Genomic DNA, 20,770 nt, shown 5'->3' with positions numbered 1-20,770 from the left:
TCTGACGCCTAAAAAAATAATTTATTAATTAAGGGTACAATAACGAAGTAGTTACGGTATAGAAAAGAAACCTTACGAATAACAAGTTGGCAAGCCAAAATATACCTCTCCTCGGAAGCATTGTCCCTAGTGGTATTAATTTCTCGAGCTGACCCTCTAAGTTATATCTCCCCAATTCAGAGTTATTTACTAATAACGTAATCCTGGTTCAATCCCGCCCGGTATAAAATTTTAATTTGAATTATAATAATTGAAACGAAACAACCGAGATTAATTTGTTCAGAATATTATAAATTAAGTAGTTACAACAGTGAGTTAGACGAACTAGAACAACGCACAATTGAATTTAACCCTATTTACAGAAATTTTTTATCAGTTAAATGTAATACGAAGCAAACTTTAATAAAAGAAATATCTACATAGGGTATTTGTATTTTTATCGCTTACGATATAACAACACAGAAAACCTTCTTTAAACCACTTCACACGAAAAAATGATAATTAAAGCCAACAATACCGCCCAAAAGCTCAACACAATCAAAATTAAAATACAACTAGCGGTATTAATTTCTCGAGATGACCCTCAAAGTTATATCTCCCCAATTCAGAGTTATTTACTAATAACGTAATCCCGGTTCAATCCCGCCCGATATAAAATTTTAATTTGAATTAAAATAATTGAGACGAAACAACCGAGATTAATTTATTCAGAATAATATAAATTAAGTAGTTACAACAGTGAGTTAGACGTACTAAAACAATGCACAATTGACTTTAACCCTATTTACGGTACAAGTTTAGCAGTTAAATATAATACGAAGCCAATTTTAATGAAAGAAATATCTACAGAGGGTATTTATATTTTTGTCGCTTACGAAATACTTGCCGCATAGTTAACGCTCATTTTATTTCAACGTTCGCCCGATCAAGATACCGTAGGTATCTGGTAGTGGACGACTCGTAGACTGTCGGAACCATCCTGTTGACGTTGTGACACATACCGCATGAAAAAGACCAAAACCGTCCAATTTCCAATATCATATAATGACTCGCACACCCAGGATATCAATGACTGCATTAGGAATCGTAGATATCCAAATATCCACACCACCAAAAAACTTATTAACAAGAAGCGAAAAACTTACCATTCACAAAGCACAGAAAGCCACTTGACTAAACGTATATCAATAAATGACCGTAGAGGGAATAGTTAGGGTTCTTTATAAATAAACACAAACGAACCCAATTGATGAACTGCATTAAACATCTTAATCAGCCGAGAAAACGTTTAAAATAAATTACGACCGAGATGAAAACCAGACCAACTCGATATGTTGTTAATAAATGAATTATTAAGCTTGAAAACCAATACGCTAAACCTAATAGATAAGAATATACGACTGAAAAAACTAAATAAATTACAAAAAACTATCGGGTTCTACCCTTTATCTTATCTGCTAACTGCGCTAAAACAAGATTTGACCATTAAATATTTTGAAAATGCGACGTATACACTTTGAAGGTTCCGTCAAAAATTATCATTTCCCAAACGTAAAGGTTCTCAAAACATTCAGCCGTATTCTGCGTGACCCCCTAGGCAAGAAGGGAACCGCCCTCTTGCTTAAGAAGCTCCGGTTGGCTGAAATAAACAGGAAACAGTTCTCCCTCCCCCCATTCAACCCTTCTTGCTTTGGCCCTTCTATTGGCTTATCACACGTCATTACTATGACGCAAAGATGATATAGATAGTTCAGTTCAGCTTAAGGCAGTTCACTCATAGACTATTTAATATGGCCTGGACTAAGCAATAACTTAATAGTCTGTTTATTTTCAGTTCCCAGCTTAGTGGCCTGCCATCTATTTGTGACCCTCACAAATTATCTACATTCAGTTCGCCATCTATTTGTAACCCTTAAAAATAAATATCATTTTATTCGCCATCTATTTGTTATTGTTAAAAATAATTAAAAAGTTAAATAATATTTTTTGTTAGAATTATTTATAACATAAATTAAACATTCAAGCCTTTTTTATTACCTTCAAATTATTTAAACAAATTTTGTTCGTAAAACATAACCTCTTAACGTTTAAGTATTACTTAACCTCTTTTAATAATATAGAATTAACATGCAATAATGGTGCTGTTATTTTAAATTTGCATTTATTCAATCCAATTAAATCTTTGTAATACAATAATAAACAAACAAAAATAAAAACTATTACAAAATCAATCTGTAGTATGTTGTAACAATTAATGGTAGGATTTTGTTTATATGTTAAAATAAAAACATCCTCTTTTGTTGGTTTTGATTATTTGTATAACAAGCTAAAAAAAATTAATCTTGAGAACATTTACCCTTGGTTATAGCACCAGGTTAAAGGCAGAGCCTTTTCTTATAAAGAAACCAATATCCTACTATCAAAGATGGATTAACGAAACTTATCAGAACTTCGACAACATAAAGGTGTATTACATATCTTAATTAAGAAAGCTCTGGTTAATAAAAGCATGCTTTGAGAAATTAAGAAATTTCTCGCGTTACCTCTATAAAAATTATTTTATGCATTTTATAAAGGTCTCTGAATACCCAGCAGCACAAATTATGGATCGAAATAACCGACGCAGTCAACAGCATTGGCTCTCAATAAAGAAATCCCTCTGACAACCGCAAGAAGTGGAATACTTTAAAATCTTAGTCTCCGGGCTAAAGCCGCATCAATCAATGTGAAAATCAAACAAACTGGCGGAGGATCGGCATTTGATTTGCCAGTACTTACTCCATTGGAAGAGAGGGTAAAAGCTCTATTTGCAGAGGTGTCATATGCCGGAATACCAGGTGGTATCGACACTGCATATGATGCAGCAGCTTCTGGAAGTACAGAGTAAACATTCATATTTGTAACGTACTTTCTCAAAAATAATTACATTCCAACTATTAAAGCCACTATAGTTAAATTTAAATACAATGGTAAAAGCTGAATAAAATGGTTAACTGAATAATTGAAAATAAGGAAAAGATTAAAAACCATTGCACGACATACAAATTAAATACAGCCCAAACATTAACATGCAAAAATAAGCAAATCCAAAATATTTAAATACAGGCACAACATGCGAATATGTGTAAAGCACTAATAATTACAAATTTAAATGTTTTTTAAGGAATGCTCCAGAGACCTTCCAGTTTGTGGATGAAATAGCCCTGTAATTGATAAATAATTACCAATAAATTGAATTATTCGTATTAACCTTAGCTATTATACATTTCTAGAGATGGCCAATCAACTAAAGAAAATGGCGGCGATAGCAATCCTTTTCAGAGGATATTTAATGCTGTGGCACGACATCACAAGTGGAATTTCTATTTCCAGTAAGATTGCTATCAATTTGGACTTGTTGTTCATAGTAATACAAATGTTGTTATAGGTTTCGATGATGGTCAATATGGTGAAAGTGTTCAAAGCCCTACACATAGCTTCTAAGAGCACAACGAAGCCAGTACCACCCCAATTGTAGCTGTTCCGAGTGCTTCGCCAGAAGTGGTATCAAAAACATCTGCAGATAAAATTTATAACATTAGTATGAATAATATTTGCAAAAAAAAAGGGCAATACCTGGCGGGGAGATGGTTTTATAATATCCACTACTAGCAGTTTCTGGCTGCTTGGCCGTCATCAGTCGTAGGCAGGGAAACTTCCACTTCAAGCTCATCCATATTCTTCTTATAGTTCTCTCGTGTTCAAGGAGAGAATTGGTGATGTTCTGGACGGTTTTGCATCTGAGGAAAAAAAGCTCGCAGTTGAAATTGTCGAGTCAAAGGAAACTCAGCAAGAAATAAGGGACACTTTGATCCGAGTAGCTGATACCTCAGAGAAGAATACTTCAGCTCTTGAAGTAGTGGCCGACAGTTGTAGAAGGTTCGCTGATGCGCTTGAAAGACTGGTGGCTTGTGAAGAGCGAAAGACGGAAGCAATAAGCCAGCTATTGCTAGCAGTCACTTTTGGTCAATTGCAGCCACCTGTTATGGTAGATTAGGCGTTAAATTAATTTTTCTGGTTATGATGCCAGAGGATTTAGGCCTGAACCCAATTTCAGTTATTTAAATCGAATGTGGGGATAGGATACCTCGTAAAAAACACACCATTATTTCTACCTTCAGGGTGGTGTGGAAATGAAATAACTCACATGATTTTTTATTCATAAAAATGTTATATAAAATTTGACGATACCTTTACAAGCTGTTGTCTCTTCTATAAATTGCATTTTCTTCTAAGCCTAACGCAGCTATTGCGGCGACAGCAGCAACAGCTTCGGGAAGCGCCATAGTGAAAAATGATACCAAAATGGCGGAACAAGCGCCGGAAGTCAAAATATTACGTAACACTCATGACGTAACCACAGCCAATAGAAAAGCAAAGGCAAGAGAATTCCCGCCAAACATTTCAGCCAACCGGAGCTTCTTTAGCAAGAGGGCGGTTCCCTTCTTGCCTAGGGGGTCACGCAGAATACGGCTGAATAATACACAAAAAATAAGTAAAAAGGTTCCTCCAAAAAATGAACCATTTTGCGGAAGAAGTAAATAATTTTAAAAGAATAAAAGATAAAACAAATATACTTCTGCAAAAATAAAACGTCAAATAATAGAAGAAAAAAATCTTTAACTCCATTCATTAAAAAAACCCTAAACAAAAGTACCAAATTGAAATAAAGCAACTTATTATATTAAACAAGATTAAGTCTTTATAATTTTTTCGTAAAAAAACCACATTAGGCCTTCACAATTTCATTCGTAAAAAAATTCAAGACTTTGTTAACTATTATGCTTACAATGAGTGTCTTATTTGCAATATAGCTTGAAGTTATCGTTGGTTCTGTGGTAGAGCGCTCGACTGCCTAACTGAACGGCCTGGGTTCGAAACCTGGGTGACGCATTTGTTTTTAATCAAATGAGAAATCGCTAAATTAGAATTTCTTCGATGCAATAATTTAAATCTTCCACGAAATCTTGCTCTATTTCAATTAAACCAAAATTTCGTACTCTATTAAATACGCTTTCGATAAAGCTGAAGGTCTAATTTTCAATGAAACGTAATAAGTGTCGGTGGTTCTGTGGTAGAACGTCCGCCTGTCAAACAGGCGGTCTCGGGTTCGAAACCCGCCCGATGCGATCGCAAATTGATACTAAGACGAATACCGTGAACAATTGGTGGAAACCCTGCCATTGGATGTTGAGAGGTAGCAATACACTCAGCACTCGGTCCGTCCCAAAAGTCAATAAGAAAGAGTTGGAGAGATACCACCCGTACATACACACCACAAACTCAACACCCACAAACGTCATAACAATAACACAACATTACCACCCTACACATAAACATTACAATAGCGAAATATCCAAACCACTGAATTAAACCTGTCGTGACGGCGAGCGTTGACGAAAAAAAACCACCAAACCAACCCCGACTGCAAATTAATCCGTTAACTTTCACCGTCCCACGGTGGTTTTGCAAACACGGTTTTTCGACTTTGTTCCCTAATTACTAGCAACTGCAAACGCAGAGATCTCGAGAAACTGCGTACGCAGTGATTACACTTTGCACCGAAAATGCGAACGCGTTCGCAGGCCTGACAGACACACAGACCCACCCACAGACAGACACGGTCGTTGTATAACCCCTCCTAGGGGACTTTGTCCCCTCGGAGAGGTAAAAAGTAAAATATTGCTATGAATTTAAGGTATCAAGCCATTATTTTTTACTTTTTTATGAAAATAGAAATAACGACACAAGAGCCGGGAAACTGGGCGATTCTCATTAAGATGGCAAAACGCTGTGATTCCAATTCCTTCATTGTTCATTCGTTCATAAAGGACCCTCGCTGGATTGCTGCGTTTGGCAGGTCGTCGATTCTGGATCTGGTTATTTGGTCGCCATGACGACAAGGACCAAAGTAACGTGTAAATAAAGTAAAATATTTACTTGGCTTCATGGTGACCAAATAACCAGATCCAGAATCGATGCGCGATCGTGAATGACTGAATTAGGTCATTTATATGAGGGGGTGTAATCATGTCGCATTGGACCTTACATAGCCTATTACAATTTAACAATTGTGGTACTTACCATTTCGCAGTAATCAGTTGACAGCTACCACTTTATTCTCCTGCGTAGGGCTAGCAACAGCATGATAAGATACAGAGAAATAACCACTCATCAATTCTATATCCTTCTCAGGGACATGTGAAGTAGATGGAACAGGCTCAATTTTTGTTAAAAAATCCGTCATGCGGCGCGTTTCAGATAAAACATCTTGAACTTATTTTCTGCAATTTTCCGCTTTTCACTGCCGCTTAGATTTTCACGTTTTCCTTTGTGACGATCACGATCCATTACACTAAAGAAACAAGTGGCGAGAAAACACCAGCACCGCAGCGTCAGCTAGAACCGTTTCGGTGGCGAATAAAAACACCGTTTTTTTAGATGATAGTTATGATAGTTTTGATATTCGTAGGAAAAGCGGGTACTATTACCCCCGCTTCCCGCGTATCGTTTATTACGACGTAGCAGTGCGCTGATAATAAGTAAATGAAAGATGATGATGTCGGACAATGATGAGAATTCTCAATGAGCTTTGATTGAAATGCTTTTATTGATATATAAAATAACACAAAAAATGCAAAAATAAACAAAAAATTAAAAAGGGGAATTCTTACACAAATCGGGCGTATCCTCTGGATATCTCGCGGCCATGGTAGGTAATAACAGTTATAAATGGGGGCGGTAAAATATAGTACAGAGAAACTTGCGTTAGGCGCTTAAATTTACGAAGATTTAATAGAATTTATCGGGGAAGTAACATAAAATTTAAACTGGCGTGGCGAAGGTAAAAATCGGTTAAGATACAGTTATGGGTTAGGGGTTTGGTTTTTATACTGGTCGGAGTAAAGGGGTATTGTTCGGGACTCGCGACACTGGGGTTTTTCTCGTTCTCGGACAGGAAATTAGCAAAACATTCTAACTTGGTATTGGAGGAACCAATGGGAAGTATCGATTTAACATGTCGGGGATTGGGGTGTATGCTTAAACGTAGTTTTCCGTCTCAGGGAATAGTGAGGGGGGGGTTAAGGAGATTTTCAACGTTACGGTTTCGGTGTCAGGGCATGTTGTCTTCTTTCTGCTGGCTCTTTTTCTTGGTGTCTCGAATATCGGGTTACTGCAAAGCGACGTGGACGACTTTATTTCTCGATAAAGAAGGGGACGCTATCCAGGGATGTCTCCCTTGCCAGTGGATAATACTTCGACGACAGTTGGATTTTGAGGGTTGTTGAGAGTTTTTCCATAACGGGGAAAACGTTCCTTGAATTAGGGATTCATTTGAAAATTATATGCGATGAGCGTTTTGCCTCTTTTGGTTTGACTGTTAAATTAAAATGCATCTTTTATTTTACTACGTTCTCGGGACTGAGCCTGGACTGGGTTACGGGTTCCGTTCCTTGGGTCTCTCCTAGTTCCGATTCTGTTCGAACTCTCTTGTTTCCTTTACGCTCTCTGGTTTTGTTGTTCTTCCGTCTGGAGGGGGGGGGGGAAGTCGGGTGTCGGAAGTGTATGCGTGTTAGTGGATTTTACTTGCGGTTACTTTCTCGGGGGTTTGGAAGGCGGCGCCTCTGTTTCTACCCATTTGGACGATTTTCTCGTTTTCGTCCTTGGCAACTAAATTTGAGGGATTTTCCAGAGCCGAATATGACCTTTCACACTGTAAGGCAGCGGCTAGGTCGGCCGTCACATAGTTTGCGTGGAGAAAGGGACAAATTTCGGACGCTCTTGCCTCATGGTGTAATCTTTTTCTGGGTGGATTTTCTATTTTTTCTTGGCACCGGATTGTCTAGCTAGGGGAAGGTAACACTAAGGTGTGGCAATGAATGGATTCGCGAAATTACGGGTTTAAATAAACTTTTCATATAATTTTTATATTTAGAATTTTAAATTATATCCATTTTCTGGGGCTTTCTAACCATGCCACGCAAGTATCGTAGGGGTTAATTTAGTGGATTGAAGGCTTTTTAATAAATTGGGGATTTTTGATTTAACTGGTAAATTATCAAGTATAGGATTATGGCATACACAAACGAAAAACAATCTTAATTCTACATTTAACATATTTTATTTATTGGTTTTATATTTAGATATTTATTTATATAGGCTTAAACTAGTTTTACTTTTTAATATTATTATCGGCTTACTTATTACTATTTACTTATCTGGCTATGAGAAAGTGATTTTCGTTATTTTTACCCGTTATGCGGGGGGGAATAAATTTAATTGAATGTTATGAGATAAGGCAATTGTGACAGCGTGGGCGGGCGGATTGAACTCCCGACGCGTCGTTGGCGTCTCCGTTGTTGAAGTTGCGGTTTGGGTACTTCGGTGGGGGATCCAGTTTGCTCTGCGGTTGATGCCATTTTGATTAACCTCTATGAGGTACGGATAGATAGTTGTTTGATGTTTGATCTCGGATGCTGGGGGTCGCTCTACAATGTTGGTGTTGGGTCGGGTTGGGTGTGCGCGTACCCGTGGATTTACTCTTCCATGGGAGCTGGGGGGTTGGAGGCTGGTGGTTGGTGGTGGGCATGGTTGGGTCTCGGGGATAATTATTCCAGGCCCAATATTCTTTGGGGTTTTCGGTTTTAGAGCTTGGCGGGGGAGTAGGTTCACTTTCCCGTTTCCACTGTTCTAAGGGTCCAAACAAGGGGATGCCTACGAAATCTATTCCTTCTTCCGGCTCTTTCTCAACCCATTTTTATGGGCATGGGGGGGATTGGCGGTCCAAGGACCCACTCCTACTCTTCTTCTGTTTCGACTGGGGTTTGATGATGGGTACACCAGGGGTGATATTCGTCGTGATCAGGTTCTTCGAGATCTGTTCCCCACCCCTCATCCTCGTATCCAGCGGAGATAATTTGTTGGTTTAGGGGGGCTAATGTGGGAAGATCTTAGCTGATCTCGGGGGAATGGTGATCCTCTTGGTCCTCGGCCGGGTTGGAAGATCCAGGGGTTTGATCGCTAACCGTGTCAACTAGCTACCATACAAAATTTATCTAAACCTTATAATCTTAAGCTTTACAAAAATTCTTGGGTTTCACTGGCTGGCATTCTCGCTTTATTCCGAGATACGGTGAGCTAGCGGCGCCACTATATAGGCTAAAGCGAAAACACGTAAAGTGGACTTGGTCCGAGGAGTGTGACTCAGCTTTTATTAAACTTAAAGAAGCCATCGTTGAGGCTAACCAAAACCCTCTATCTCATTTTAATAATACTAGGCCTATCGGTCTTGGGTGCTAAATAAGGCGGAGAAAAATTATTCAACCTACGAAAAAGAATGCCTAGCCATATTTTGGGCCATCCATAAATAAAAGCATTTTTAGAAGGTCGCCAATTTATAGTAATTTCAGATCAGAAAGCCTCACAATGGTTAGTAAAAAGACCCTTCATCTAGAGTAGGAGTAGCCAGGATGATTTTATACCTACAAACCTTTGATTTTAAAATCCAATTTAAGAAAGGATCAGGGAATGTGGTAGCTGATCTCTTATCAAGGGATTTGCCTAATATGCCGGTTTATCATGAAGTTCTGCATTGGGAGTAGAGATGGACTAAAACTTAACGCTTTTTTCCAAGATGGCCGCCCAGATGGCCGCCAAAACACCCCCCAAAATATTTTCCAAAAACAAAAAATTTTTCTCCTTGGAAAAATTCATATTTTCAATCTCAAATTTAACCTTGAAGATGATCCTTGACCTCGACGCTCGAACACTGTCCACAACCACTAAGCCTCGGTCTATACTCCCAACAAGTTTGGTCACGATCGGACAAGGTCGACCCAAGATATCGGCGGTAATATGTAACCCCACCAAATACTCTCACTTATTTACTTTTGGTGTCATTTTTTTCGTTTTTTCGTTTTTTAGCGGTTTAAAATGCTAATTAGTTATTTGCGAGATGGGGAAACCTTCGCTTTATATCCTTGGCGGTTTTGGCCCCACACAAAATATTTTAAATAATTAAACTAATATAAATAAGTTTTTCATTTTTCGCAAATATTTTATTATTTTAAAAACAATGCTAGTTTAAGTAATCAAAAACACAATTAGTTATTATAATATTTAATAACTATAATATTTTCAATATATTTTTTTAAACACTTAACAAAATATGAAACATTACAAATAAAACTAAAATCTAACAAATTAAATTAATAAATAATAAAGAATTAAAGAAGGATATATAAATAATTTGAAGGCTGAAAAATATAAAAAACACAATGTTAAAAATATTTTAAGTGTATAATAAAAAATAATTATAATTACATCAATTCGTAGAAGGTATTTTTCCTCTTCGGTACAAAACGACATGTCGGGTTGGAAATTCAGGCTAGAATTTATAAATATAAATAAATTAATCTATTAAAAATGAATATATCTAAAAAATATTTACCACAAGAATTCTTTTTGTTGCTCTACCATCGCACGAATAAAACACTGGTTTTGGTCTTAATCGCTTCGGAAGTATACAGTTCGAGAATGTGTGAATTAAAACAGATCGAACGGTATGTTGTACAGTGCCAACATGTTGAATTTGATCTAACACACGAAGGTCAGACTTAAACTTTTTAAATTCTTGTGATTCCACCACGAAATTTGACGAGTATTACAAAGATTATACATTCTTACTACTCGAAGAGAGAGAATTTTTAAAGATCGTGGCAAAGAAAGTACAGGCTTTAGATGAAATTCACCAGACATCTTGATTCTAGATTTCTTTTGGTAAAATCCTTTACATTGAGATTTTATAGTTTAAGCCTGACATATATTTTTAAAATTTAAAAATATTGTCTTTGGGAATAATTATTAATTTTTTAATACAACTAAGGTTAACTAATTATCCTTATCCTTCTTAAACAAGTTTTTATAAATTAATAAAAACAATTATATTCAATTTTTAAAAACAACCTAGTACAAAATGTACTTATACAATTTTCAGTTAATATACTAATCAATTACCAAAAAAATCATAAAACATTAAAGTTTAACCGATATTAGTATAAAAAAGTACATAGAGTACATGAAAAAAAATTAAAAAGAATAATAAATAACCAATGGGTTGTTTGAAACGAGCGATAGATTGTATCCCAGATGAACTTTGTTGAAATAGGTTTTAAACAAGAAATTTTCAAGAAATTTTTTAAATAATCATTATAATAATAATAATAATAATAATAAATATAAAAAACTAATATTAATAAAAAAACAAAAAGATATTTATATCAGACAATTAATTTAACCAAAAAAAAATTTGATACCTGACAAAAAAGATAAGAATATCATTTCTTGAAAACTTATTGGATAAAAAAGATGAAAACAAAGAATGTTTGCTATAGAAAAGAAATGTTAATAATCTCAGGTAGACTTTTAAGGTTTCGGTTAGGCTCAAGGGTATATAGCGCAAGAGATGAAAAAGCAAAGAGATTAATAATAATAATAATAATAGAAAAACATAAAATCTAGTACAAAGCGTACTAATCAAATTTCAGTTAATAAAATCTAATACTATAAATTAAATTAATAAAGCTAGTTAAAAAAGAAAAAGTAGATTATGAAATATTAAAAAGAACCTCCACCGCCTGAATTAAATTAATAAAGCTAGTTGATTTGGAAAACATGTTTAAAAAAATCTTAAACTTTTTAAAATAAGAACATTTAAAATAAAAAATATAAAACATTTCAAAAATTATCACTTTCACCAAATAAAAAACAATTAAAAAATAAAAAAAACAAATATAGTCTTTAAATAAAATAGTCTGTTGAACAATTCTAGAATTTTATAAGATTTGAATCCTATTTCAAAAAATAAATAGTTTTAGTTTTTTAAAAAAATAAATAAAATATTGTAAATACCTTGAGTCGCAGTTGGAAAAGTTGCCGACGATCGTTTAAATTTTGATCTGTTCGAGATAATTTGCGACTAAATAAAAATATTTATTTTAATTATTGTAATTATTTTTTAAAATTAAGTATTCCTTACTCTAAAGTTGTAACTATTTTAACTTCCTGTTTATCCAAATCATTAATAAAAAATAAAACTATCATTCCTATCTCCAAACGGATGGTATATCTCGTTAGGCGAAAGTCAGTTGTAATTGATAATTGTTTTTTTTTCGAAAAAAGGAAACTTGTTGTAATTGAAACAGTAACAAAAGGTCACGTTGAAGGCTCCTACGATATTTGTGTTGATGAAACCATGGGATCTTATTAAAATTTTGATAAAAGCGCATATGTTTTCCATTTGGAAGTATTTGGTGGGGTTACATATTACCGCCGATATCTCGGTTCGACCTTGTCCGATCGTGACCAAACTTGTTGGGAGTATAGACCGAGGCTTAGTGGTTGTGGACAGGTGTCAGGCGTCGAGGTCAAAGATCATCTTCAAGGTGAAATTTGAGATTTAAATTAAAAACTTTTGAGTATTTTTTCCAAGGACAAAAATTTTTGTTTTTGAAAATATTTTGGGGGGGGGGTGGGGGGTTGTTTTGGTGGCCATCTTGGCGGCCATCTTGGAAAAAAGTGTTAAGTTTTAGTCCTTCTACTTACATTGATTGATAATTTTAACTTTCTGCTGAAAAACGTTACCAGAAACACGGTCTATGAAATTCTGCCGGATTGCGAGCTATATCTTTAAATTCATAAATAAAAAACTACCTCTAGGATATAACTGGTTCAACATTGTAACCTTGTAGAAGTAATTTGATACCCACCCCTTAATTATTTTTACGTGTAAAAGTTATCAACTACAATTACAGCCTTCTAAAACTAGTTTGGATTTTTCAGCAATTTTCTATCACACTTTCAAACGCAAAAATCTTTATTAAAATCGATTTTACCCTTATCTTGTCACATACATTATAACACATATCCGCGGTAAAACGATAAAATTATAAAACCAGATCACGTTTCGCCAGGAGACATTCAACAGAGCCAGTGAGAAGAAAAAACTGGTTTTTACAAACAACCGCTAGATATTAACAAAATATCAATTAATAAATCCTCTAATTTGAAAAAAATTGTAAATAAAAATGAATGTTTTTAAAAACAAAGCTTATTGACAATTTACTTTTTGAAGATACAATCGTTTATAATACTTAACAACTATTGATAATAATAGTAATAATAATAATAATACTTCTTTCGCCAAACACTAAATGTATTGGCTACCCGGATATTGCAATAAATAAGATAAAAAAAATTACACCAATAAAATTATTTTTTAAACAATTGCAAATTAAATTATACAATTAATAAGCATTTTAAAATTAGACAATCTCCAAATATGTACAAAATAGCCTATTTAATTAAGAGATAATTAGTAATATGAAAAAATTAAAGGTTGTAAAAATAGAACATTAAAGAAATTATATATATTATAAGGATACAATTAATAATAGTTATATTTACCTTAATTCGTAGTATCAGGTTTGAAATTCGAGCTAAATCTTGTAATTGTTAATTAGTATAATTAAATTAATATAATGATAAATATTAACTAACAAATTATTTGATTTTATGCTGTTGTAATGTGTTTACGTAGTTAAAAGAGCGGTTTTTATGCTGAATTCTCCCTACACATTACATTTGAACAACAGCATCATTGGTAATAATGGAATGTATTTGGTTTTGAATATAAACATGTTTTTAAATTTAATTATTAAAAAACGTAAAAATAAATAAAAAACAGTATCATTTTTGTATTTTTATATTGTAAGCGTAGTTTCTATAAATCAATTATCTGTAAAAACTTTTATTATAAATTAAGATAAAAAATATAAGAATCATTATTAAGATTTCACTAGAATAAAGTGAATTTTCTCAAAAATACGTTTATCTTATATTAATAAATAATAAGTGTAACCTTGTACACAAATATCGAGGGTTAATTATCAAACAATTAAATTTTATCGTATATGTTTTTACCCAGATGGAATTGATTATGTGTTTAAACAGGCAACGTAATTTGTTGAACTTGTGTGCTTTTTCGAACGTACGGGCGCAACGGTCTTAGATTTTGTTATTCTAATTAAAAGATAAAAACTAAACATTAATTAACACAAATTATATTCTGTTTTCAATCCAAGGTATCAGATTTCGAACAATTTAGCTTAAATTATTATTTACGCTTTATAAATAACGTTAATTTTGAATATAATTTAACAATAAAATACCAATTGTCTATTTATTTCCTATTTTTTCAATCTATAATATATAACTTTATTCCTAAATTTATAAGTTTATTACAATTGGTATATCATTTTCGACTCATCTTACAAAATACGTATATATAAATTTATCAGGTTCTCATACGGAATCACGTGTACAATTACAATACTTGAGAAAGACACGTTTCTCATACTAAAACTTGAGATATTTATTTAAACAAAATGCTTGTGATGTTGGCTAAAGCACTACTTTGTTATAAAGGCACTTAATGATATTAAAGGGAGTTTATAATTAATTTGATTCACGTTAACAGAACACTTGTGACGTAGTAGAGAGAAGGGTCTTTTAGACGATCTAATATTTAGCATTTCTGAACTTTTATATGAATTATGTTTAATTACCTATAACCATATGGATTTCAATACATTTGAAGAAGCGAGTAAAATAGTGGAAGAGTATAATGTGACGTGGTTAGATGTGCAAGAAATAAGAATGCATTTGGAAGAAATGGAAAAGCATATTGAAGAGTGGAAATTTAAGCTAGAGGAAGCTAGTCAAAGAGAAATTTTACTGAGAAATAAAGTTAAAGATATAAAAACAGATATAATTGGATTGAAAATATTGCAAGATAGTTGGAAGAGAGCAGACAACTAGAAAGTGTGTTTACAAAAGGTTCTTTTAAACGTAACTTAGTACATTTATTAAGTATTTTTAAATATTTGAATATCGGAATTGTATTTTGTTGCATTAAAAGTAGAGTTTAGATGTTTTTCTAGTATTTTTCTATGTATTTGTATATCTGAAATATATTTTAACCGATTTAAAGTAGAGTTAAGACGTTTTTGTAATATTTTCTATGTATTTGCGTATTGGAAAAGTATTTTAACGTATTAAACCCCAAATTTAAGTGTTTTTGTACTATTGTTCCACCTATATTTGCGCATTGAAATATATTCTAACGTAATGAACGTAGAGTATTTTCCGACCTTTAATTACACATTGGAAAGTTAATTTATCGTATTAAAGTTGATTAAAGAGTTTTTATAGTAACTTTCTGACTATATTTGTGTATAAAAATTGAATTTTACCGTATTTAAAATATAGATAAGTGGTTTTTGTCTTATTTTTATAACTATATTTACATATTAAACATTGTTTTTAATTTTAATTTTCCTATTTACAACACTATCTTTAATATATAAGTTTATTCCTAAATTTATAAGCTTGTTACAATTGACATATCATTTTCGACTAATCTTACAAAAATTCTTTAAGAAATAATATTTGTAATAGGAAAATCGTGGATGTTAAATTACTTGAAATACCGTAAGCCTATGTAGTATTTTTCTACCTATATTGTCATTTCGGAAATATATTTTAACGTATTGAATGTAGAGTATTGAGATTATTGCAGTATTTTTCTTCCTACGTGACTACACCAGAAACGTCAATGTTATTCTCCTTATTAATCAAGCCGACCCTGAACATATGTTTTACACTTTGTTCTACGACGTTTTAACATACACCATTTCAATACATTCTTAACTTATTCCATACGTTATTTAAAACACATGAGATAAAGATAACGAGGAAACAAGTTGACTCTGAACAAATATGTTTTACTCTACGGGAAATATTTTGTAAGATTAAATTCATAATGGTTAATGTGAAGTATTTTTCTACCTTTTTTGGTATTTCTTTATCTATATATGTGTATCGGAAATGTATTTTAAAGAATCGAACGTAGAGTAAAGAGGTTTTTTTTAGTATTTTCTGTCTATATTTGCGTATCGGAGTTGTGTTATGTCGTATTAAAAGTAGAAGAAGAAGGAATTTTTATATTATTATTCTACCTATTAACATATCGGAAATTTATTTTATCAAATTTAAAAAGGGATTTTAGTAGTATATTTCTATTTATATTTTAATATTTGAAATGTATTTTAAAGTATTAAAAGCCGAATAAAGTTGCATAAGAATTAATCTTTCTCACAAGTCTTACCCATCATACATACATCATCTAATCTGGAATTTATGTTTAACAAATGGATGAATTCGTGTTTACAAAAGGTTCTTTTAAACGTAACTTAGTGCATTAATTAAGTATTTTTTTAAATTTGAATATCAGAGTTTTTTTATTTTAAAGTGTAATACCTAGAAGGATGTAAGACAATTTTTCCAAAAAATAATAACAATTTTACAAGTATATTTAATTTCAGCTTCCGAGTTGAAAATTATCTTATAACATTGGATTATTCATTTTTAATTTTTGTTTAAAAACAAAATTTGGAAAAAGTTATGTTATTAATTTTATTCAAATAAGCAACACTTGTTAGTTGTAAACTAGATTAATTGTTAAAAACTAAAACACAAAATTTGTTAGTAAACCATGATTTTCAAAAATTAACATATTAACCTCACAGAATGCTAAGCTTATCAGACAGTAAAGAGAGTCATAAAATCGATTGATTTAAAATATATTATAAATCAGACAAAATAAAGGTGTTTCGGGTAATTGATTTCTTACTATTTTGTATGATCGCTTAAATGTATCGACTCAATTTTTTAAATTTCAATTAATTTAGTTTTTCATGATATTTATTATAAAGAAAAAAATATCCAAAATAATGCAATAAAACCTTTCCATTTTTTAAATTTCAATTAATTTAATTTTTCATGATATTTATTATAAAGAAAAAAATATCCAAAATAATGCAATAAAACCTTTAAATAATATTTTACCTCCGCTAATCTCGTAATGAGATTTTATCAAACCGCAAAATCTTCGTCACGAAATTTAAAAAATATATAAAATATTAAGAAATGAAACATCTACATTTGAAGCAAAAAATAAAATATTGTATCTATCTTCGGGCAAACGTTTCTAATATTACCCAAACATTTAAAAAATTTCTTGTGGTTTCGGGCTACTATTTTTTGCATTGTAACACATTTTTCGTATACAGTACCTGTTTATTTATTTGATCTGCTTTAAAATACTAATTGTCTGTTTATTATAGGACAAGAAATTTAACACTTATACGAAAATATTAGTATATTTTCTACTAAATTATGTTTAGATGGATTATGAATTAACCGTTTGAATAATACGTATAAGAATTAATCGTTATCGAGATGATTAGGGTTATTTCAAATTTAAATACTTTAATTCGTAAAATATTTTAAACGTAACAAGGAAAGACTAAGTGACATTTACCCCGGAGAAAACAAAGCGCATTCTAGCCAAGGGCTGTACTATTAAGGAAACGTAATTGACTTCTTGTCATTTTTACCTGAGAGTAAGAGTGATAGAAATGGAGCCAATCAAGCCTATGGTAATACTGTGAGGTTAGTGGGTGGCCGATTCTGTCCACCTTGGTATTAGGCGATTATTAATGTATTATTTTTATGGTCCGTTATTCAGCGTTAACATTTCACTCCTATACGCTTAAATAGGATTTATTGACCGTCGTCTTGATTGTTGGCTACTGTTATAATTACTACAATGATTACAAGAACTTTAATTTATTTATTCCGAGAGATTGATTTGACTTACACTTTACAACGATAAGTTATTAATGCTTTAAATTTTATTAAAATGTTGTCCTAGGTAAAATATTTCTAAGTCAAAAACACCCTTAGATAAATGGTCAAAGTTTAAATATTTTATTTAATTTAAAAATATAAACAGATTTGACATATTATATATTACATAGAGTTGAAATCTTTGAAAGATGATATAATTATTTTTAGTGTTTTTTAATGAAAATTATAATAAAATATCGCATTAAGAAACATTTTCATAGAGTGAGTTTTTAATGGAATATGCAATTATCAATATAAAACTATCAATTTGATATTATAGGTTATGTTGTTGCAAATGTGATTATTAAATTTTATTCCACGTGAAATCATTTTTTAGTTATTACAACTACTTTAACACTAACACAACTTTGATTATTTTAAATAATGTTTGGAATATAGACTATTTTCTAAATCTTCCAGGTTTTACTTGTTTTATTAAAAATCTATTGCTTTTAGTCCCAGTTTAATAATATTTTTGTAAATAATATTTTTTCACATACACAACGAGACAACCCGAGTTGTTTCTCACTGATTTTCTTCAAAGTTGGGGAATAAAGTACGAAATGTAACACGAAAACAATAAAGGGAAAATTACGCTAGGCTTCCGTTTTGTTATGGAAACCAAAAAATGCTTCTGAAAAGTTCAACGTAAAATAACATGGGAAAATAACAATGTTTAATTATCTGACCGAGTAAATCAATCCTATTTATTTTGAAAGAAATCTGGTTTCGTTTTGCAAATAAGCGCATATTAATGTATCTCTTTGTGTGATAAATTCGATATTATCATTGTTATTAAAAATTATGTCAAATTCATATTAAACGAGTAAATTTGAATACATTTGGGCAAATTAAAATAATATTGAGTAACTTCTTATATTATTGAATTATCTTAAATATTTTTTACTTGAATTCGTATTAAATTGGGAAATTTCGAATACATTTAGGTAAATTCTTGTATCTTGGCTAAATATAAAAATATTTTGTATATTTGATTAATATTGAATAAATTCAAATAATACTAGGTCGTTTCAAATATTCTAGTTAACATTTAAACAGTTTTGAGTAAATTCCAATAGTATTGTGTCAATTGATATAAAGTAAATAATACGTTGATATGTTAATAGGTAGAATAATAATATAAAAATTCCTTCTTCTACTTTTAATACGACATAACACAACTCCGATACGCAAATATAGACAGAAAATACTAAAAAAAACCTCTTTACTCTACGTTCGATTCTTTAAAATACATTTCCGATACACATATATAGATAAAGAAATACCAAAAAAGGTAGAAAAATACTTCACATTAACCATTATGAATTTAATCTTACAAAATATTTCCCGTAGAGTAAAACATATTTGTTCAGAGTCAACTTGTTTCCTCGTTATCTTTATCTCATGTGTTTTAAATAACGTATGGAATAAGTTAAGAATGTATTGAAATGGTGTATGTTAAAACGTCGTAGAACAAAGTGTAAAACATATGTTCAGGGTCGGCTTGATTAATAAGGAGAATAACATTGACGTTTCTGGTGTAGTCACGTAGGAAGAAAAATACTGCAATAATCTCTATACTCTACATTCAATACGTTAAAATATATTTCCGAAATGCCAATATAGGTAGAAAAATACTACATAGGCTTACGGTATTTCAAGTAATTTAACATCCACGATTTTCCTATTACAAATATTATTTCTTAAAGAATTTTTGTAAGATTAGTCGAAAATGATATGTCAATTGTAACAAGCTTATAAATTTAGGAATAAACTTATATATTAAAGATAGTGTTGTAAATAGGAAAATTAAAATTAAAAACAATGTTTAATATGTAAATATAGTTATAAAAATAAGACAAAAACCACTTATCTATATTTTAAATACGGTAAAATTCAATTTTTATACACAAATATAGTCAGAAAGTTACTATAAAAACTCTTTAATCAACTTTAATACGATAAATTAACTTTCCAATGTGTAATTAAAGGTCGGAAAATAGTCTACGTTCATTACGTTAGAATATATTTCAATGCGCAAATATAGGTGGAACAATAGTACAAAAACACTTAAATTTGGGGTTTAATACGTTAAAATACTTTTCCAATACGCAAATACATAGAAAATATTACAAAAACGTCTTAACTCTACTTTAAATCGGTTAAAATATATTTCAGATATCCAAATACATAGAAAAATACTAGAAAAACATCTAAACTCTACTTTTAATGCAACAAAATACAATTCCGATATTCAAATATTTAAAAATACTTAATAAATGTACTAAGTTACGTTTAAAAGAACCTTTTGTAAACACACTTTCTAGTTGTCTGCTCTCTTCCAACTATCTTGCAATATTTTCAATCCAATTATATCTGTTTTTATATCTTTAACTTTATTTCTCAGTAAAATTTCTCTTTGACTAGCTTCCTCTAGCTTAAATTTCCACTCTTCAATATGCTTTTCTATTTCTTCCAAATGCATTCTTATTTCTTGCACATCTAACCACGTCACATTATACTCTTCCACTATTTTACTCGCTTCTTCAAATGTATTGAAATCCATATGGTTATAGGTAATTAAACATAATTCATATAAAAGTTCAGAAATGCTAAATATTAGATCGTCTAAAAGACCGTTCTCTCTACTACGTCACAAGTGTTCTGTTAACGTGAATCAAATTAATTATAAACTCCCTTTAATATCATTAAGTGCCTTTATAACAAAGTAGTGCTTTAGCCAACATCACAAGCATTTTGTTTAAATAAATATCTCAAGTTTTAGTATGAGAAACGTGTCTTTCTCAAGTATTGTAATTGTACACGTGATTCCGTATGAGAACCTGATAAATTTATATATACGTATTTTGTAAGATGAGTCGAAAATGATATACCAATTGTAATAAACTTATAAATTTAGGAA

The sequence above is a fragment of the Leiobunum rupestre genome, chromosome 11, assembly GCF_980474605.1.
Source record: "Leiobunum rupestre chromosome 11, qqLeiRupe1.1.hap1, whole genome shotgun sequence".
In the NCBI taxonomy this organism is placed as follows: domain Eukaryota; kingdom Metazoa; phylum Arthropoda; class Arachnida; order Opiliones; family Sclerosomatidae; genus Leiobunum; species Leiobunum rupestre.
Note: the sequence above shows the minus strand (reverse complement) of the source record.